Raw genomic sequence first — 5434 nt, 5'->3', positions numbered from 1 at the left:
AAATGAATTTATTAGATTACCACATGCAATAAAATCAGAATGGTCCAAAAATGGCTGTCTCTATTGGAGAAGCCAAGAATATAGTAGTTCCCCAATCCAGGTGTCTTAAGTACTAAAACAATACAATCTTATGCCAAGGATCTGGTAGATGCTTTCTCTTCAGTACACATTGAAAGGCTGAAGAAGCTTGTTCTAATGCCACAGAAGGAACTAGCAATGGTAAGAGCAATTGGATAGATGAATTTGTCAGCCAGAGTGAAAACCAAGTAAACAAAAAGCTTTCCTTCTTCCAGGTCTGGCTACTACCAGTAGGTAACACCCACATTTAGGGAAGGTCTTCCATATTAATTAAGGCAATCAAGACAATGCCTACACAGACTTTCCAGGGCAACCCAATATGTACAATCCCTCATTGAGACCCTCCCCCTCTCCCTTTCCCCCCACTCCACCCCACCCCACCCCTACCCCCATGCTTCCAACTTTTGCCTGGTTATCTTGTTTGCTTCCAATTTCCAAAAGGATCTAAATATGTTTTTTTTTTTTTTTTTTGGTTCACCTTATTGCTTAGCTTTTCTAGGATCACTAACTATAGGCTCAATGTCCTTTGTTTATGGCTAGAATCCATTAATGAATTAGTACATACCATATTCGTATTTTTGGGTCTGGGTTAACTCACTCAGGATATTGTTTTTTATTTCCATCCATTTGCATGCAAAATTAAAGATGTCATTGTTTTTTACCGCTGAGTAGTAGATGTGCCACACTTTCTTTATCCATTCTTTCATTGAGGGACATCTAGGTTGTTTCCAGGTTCTGGCTATTACAAATAATGATGCTATGAACATAGTTGAACAAATGATTTTGTAGAATGATTGAATGGTATTGCTGGATCCTGAGGTAGGTTGACTCCCATTTTCTGAGAAACCGCCACACTGATTTTCAAAGTAATTGCATGAGTTTGTATTCCCACCAGCAATGGATGAGTGTTCCCCTTACTCCACATCTTTTCTAGCATAGTTTATCATTGGTGTTTTTGATTTTAGCCATTCTGACAGGTATAAGATAGTATCTCGAAGTTGTTTTGATTTGTGTTTCCCTGATAGCTAAGGAAGTTTAACATGTCCTTAAGTATCTTTTGGCCATTTGAAATTCTTCTGTTGAGAATTCTCTGTTCAGTTCAATACCCCATTTTTAATTGTTCATTAAGAATTTTAATGTCTCCCTGCGCTCACTGCCTCCTCGCCGCAGCCCCCGCCGTCACCACCTCCGAGAAGATGGCTGTGCCTCCCACATATGCTGATCTTGGCAAGTCTGCCAGGGATGTCTTCACCAAGGGCTATGGCTTTGGCTTAATAAAACTTGATTTGAAAACGAAGCCGGAGAATGGTTTGGAATTTACCAGCTCAGGCTCCGCCAACACAGAGACCACCAAAGTGAACGGCAGTCTGGAAACCAAGTATCGATGGACTGAGTACGGCCTGACGTTTACAGAAAAGTAGAACACAGACAACACCCTGGGTACCGAGATCACCGTGGAAGACCAGCTCGCGCATGGGCTGAAGCTGACCTTCGACTCATCCTTCTCACCTAACACTGGGGAAAAAAAATCAAGACAGGGTACAAGAGGGAGCATATCAACCTGGGCTGTGATGTGGACTTTGACATCGCTGGGCCCTCGATCCGGGGTGCCCTGGTACTTGGCTATGAGGGCTGGCTAGCAGGCTACCAAATGAATTTTTAGACTTCCAAGTCCCGAGTGACCCAGAGCAACTTTGCAGTTGGCTACAAGACGGATGAATTCCAGCTTCATACTAATGTGAATGATGGGACGGAGTTTGGTGGCTCCATCTACCAGAAGGTGAACAAGAAGTTGGAGACTGCTGTCAATCTCGCCTGGACAGCGGGAATAGTAACACTTGCTTTGGGATAGCAGTCAAGTACCAGGTCGACCCTGACGCCTGTTTTTCGGCCAAAGTGAACAACTCTAGCCCAATCGGCTTAGGGTACACTCAGACCCTCAAGCCAGGTATCAAGCTGACGCTGTCAGCTCTGCTGGATGGCAAGAACATCAATGCGGGTGGCCACAAGCTTGGTCTAGGACTAGAATTTCAAGCATAAATGAATATTGTACAATTGTTAATTTTAAACTATTTTGCAGTATAGCTACCTTCAGAATTTAGTGAACCTTTTAATGTTGTACATTGGGGGATGCGAGAATCGATAAATACCACGTTAGATCTCCAGGTTAAGGATGACTCGGCTTTCCGGTGTTTACCATTTCAGAGGTACAGCAGACACCCCATTCCTGAAAGGGTCCTTTTAGCTGTAGACGTGGGCTGGGGAGGAGACCCTCTAGAGATGCCAGGCCACAAGTGGAAGCTCGGGATATACGGGCCCTTTGTAAATCTGTATCGAGTCCACAGGTGAAATTGTGACTTCCTGAGCAACCTTGGTGTCTTGATCTAACTGCTGAGAAGCATGTGCACCTGTGTGCACCTGTGTGAGAGGGCCTTTCCCAGACAGATCTCCGTGGCCTCTTCCCGTCCTTGCCCAGTTACCTGTTTTACACCAAAAGCACTCTTCTGGTTAGCTATTCCTTTGTGCCATTTTAGGGTGGAGAGAGTGCGCCAATGGAGCCGTCATTTAGTACTTCATTCTTCCTTGTGTTGTGGCATGTTTTTTTTCTTTTCTCCTTTTTTCTTCTCTCTCTCTCTCTCTCTCTCTCTCTCTCTCTCTCTCTCTCTCTCACACACACACACACACACACACCATTGCACTAGAGTATGAGACAGCTTTAAGCTGGGCAGGTGATTGTGGTCACCATGACAACACTAGGGATCTAAAGTGACCTGTTAAAGCCACACCACTCTTTTTTTTAGCAGTTTAATGGGTACATTAGAGAGTCTTCCATTTTGTGTGGAATTAGCTCCTCCCCTTCAAATGCTGTAATTAACATCACTTAAAATAAAACTTGAATAAAATATTGAAACCTCAAAAAAAAGAATTTTAATGTCTAGCTTCTTGAGTTCTTTATGTATTTGGGAGATCAAACCTTTGTCTGATGTGGGGTTGGTGAAGATCTTCTCCCACTCAGTAGGGTGCCATTTTGTCTTAATGACTGTGTTCTTTGCTTTACAGAAGCTTCTCAGTTTTAGAAGGTCCCATTTATTCATTGTTGCTCTTATTGTCTGTGCTACTGGGGTTATACATGGAAAGTGGTCTCCTATGCCCATGTATTGCAGGCTACTTCCCACTTTCTCTTCTATCAGGTTCAGTGTGGTCACATTTATATTGAGGTTTTTAATCCATTTGGACTTGAGTTTTGTGCATGGTGATAGATATGGACCTATTTTCATTCTTCTACAGGTTGACATCCAGTTATGCCAGCACCATTTGTTAAAGATGCTTTCTTCCTTCCATGGTATAATTTTAGCTTCTTTGTCAAAAATCAGGTGTTTATAGGTGTATGGATTAATATCTGAGTCTTCAATTCGATTCCATTGGCCAACGTCTCTGTTTTTATGCCAATACCAAGCTGTTTTCATTACTGTAGCTCTGTAATAGTTTGAAGTCAGGGATGGTAATGCCTCCAAAAGTTCCTTTATTGTATAGGATTGTTTTGGCTATCCTGGGTTTTTTGCTTTTCCATATAAAGTTGATTATTGTTCTCTCAAGGTCTGTGAAGAATTTTGTTGGGATTTTGATGGGGTTTGTGATGGGGATTGCATTGAATCTATAGATTGCCTTTGGTAGAATTGCCATTTTTACTTTGTTGATCCTACCAATCCAAGAGCATGGGAGATCCTTCCATTTTCTGGTATCCTCTTCAATTTCTTTCTTCAAAGACTTAAAGTTCTTGTCAAATAGATCTTTCACTTCCTTGGTTAGTGTTACCCCAAGATACTTTATGCTATTTGTGGCTATCGTGAAAGGTGAAGTTTCTCCATTTTCCCTCTCCGCCTCTTAATCCTGTGTGTATAGGAGGGCGACTGATTTTTTGGAGTTGATCTTGTATCCTGCCACATCACTGAAGTTATTTATCAGCTGTAGGAGTTCTTTGGTAGAGTTTTTGGGGTCACTTATGTACACTATCATATCATCTGCAAATAACGAAAGTTTGACTTCTTCCTTTCCGATTGGAATCCCCTTTATCTTCTTATATTGTCTTATTGCTATTACTTCAAGCCCTATATCGAAGAGATATGGAGAGTGGACAGCCTTGTCTTGTTCCTGATTTTAGTGGAATTGCTTTGAGTTCTTCTCCATTTAATTTGATGTTAGCTGTCAGGTTGCTGTAAATAGCTTTTATTATAATCTCTTCAAGACCTTTATAATAAAAGGGTGTTGAATTTTGTCAAATGCTTTTTCAGCATCTAATGAAATGATCGTATGTTTTTTTTCTTTCAGTTTATTTATATGATGGATTACTTTGATAGATTTTTGTATGTTGAACCAGCCCTGCATCTCTGGAATGAAGCCTACTTGATCATAATGGATGATTTTTTTATGTGTTCTTGGATTCGATTTGCCAGTATTTTATTGAGAATTTTTGCATCGATGTTCATGAGTGAGTTTGGTCTGTAATTCTCTTTCTTTCTTGAGTCTTTGTGTGGTTTTGGTATCAGGGTAACTGTAGCCTCATAAAAAGAGCTGGGCAAGGACTCCTTTGTTTCTATTACGTGAAACACATTAAGTAGTATAGGTATTAACTCTTCTTGGAAGTTCTGGTAGAATTCTGCACTAAAACCATCTGGTCCAGGGCTTTTTGGGGGGAGGTTTTTGATGACAGTTTCTATTTCCTCGCGACTTATAGGTCTATTTAAATTGTTCACCTGGTCTTGATTTAATTTTGGTAGATGGTATTTATCTAAAAAATATCTATTTCTTTTACATTTTCCAATTTTGTGGCATACAGCCTTTTGTAGTAAGACCTAATGATCCTCTGAATTCCCTCAGTGTCACTTTTATGTCCCATTTTATTTCTGATCTTATTAATTTGAGTGATCTCTCTCTCTCTGCCTTTTGATTAGTTTGAATAGGGGTTTGTCAATCTTGTTGATTTTCTCAAAGAACCAGCTCTTTGTTTCATTGATTCTTTGGATTGTTTTCTGTGTTTCTATTTTGTTGATTTCAGCCCTATTTGATTATTTCCAGTCTTCTACTTCTCCTGGGTGAGTCTGCTTCTTTTTTTTTTTTTTCTAGAGCTTTCAGGTGTGCTGTTAAGTCTCTAATGTGAGATTTCTCTGTTTTCTTTATGTGGACACTTAACTTTCCTCTTAGCACTGCTTTCATAGTGTTCCATAGGTTTGGATATGTTGTGTCGTTATTTTCGTTGGATTCAGCGAAGGCTTTAATTTTTTTATTTCTTCCTTGACCCAGGGGTGGTTCAGTAGTTGACTGTTCAGTTTCTATGAATTTGTAGGTTTTCAGGGAG

The 5434-nt window shown here is 40.4% G+C and overlaps 1 protein-coding gene and 1 pseudogene across 6 annotated transcripts in view; both read left to right on the top strand.

The window, feature by feature from the left end:
• Large1 (LARGE xylosyl- and glucuronyltransferase 1) overlaps positions 1-5434 on the top strand; it is a 383834-nt gene that overhangs the window by 370828 nt on the left and 7572 nt on the right. The window contains exon 15 of one of the 6 annotated variants that reach the window (XR_007588866.1): positions 4408-4567. The exons of the other annotated variants lie outside the window; for them this stretch is intronic. The gene's annotated coding sequence lies outside the window, so the exon portion shown is untranslated. The remainder of the gene's footprint in view (positions 1-4407; positions 4568-5434) is intronic. 6 annotated transcript variants of the gene reach the window in all.
• LOC126489135 (voltage-dependent anion-selective channel protein 1-like) lies at positions 1148-2989 on the top strand (annotated as a pseudogene).

Source organism: Alexandromys fortis, unplaced genomic scaffold (genome assembly GCF_014885135.2).
Source record: "Alexandromys fortis isolate MF-2015 unplaced genomic scaffold, M_Fortis_MF-2015_v1.1 scaffold_185, whole genome shotgun sequence".
NCBI classification, from domain to species: Eukaryota; Metazoa; Chordata; class Mammalia; order Rodentia; family Cricetidae; genus Alexandromys; species Alexandromys fortis.
This window is presented reverse-complemented; position numbering and strand designations above follow the sequence as displayed.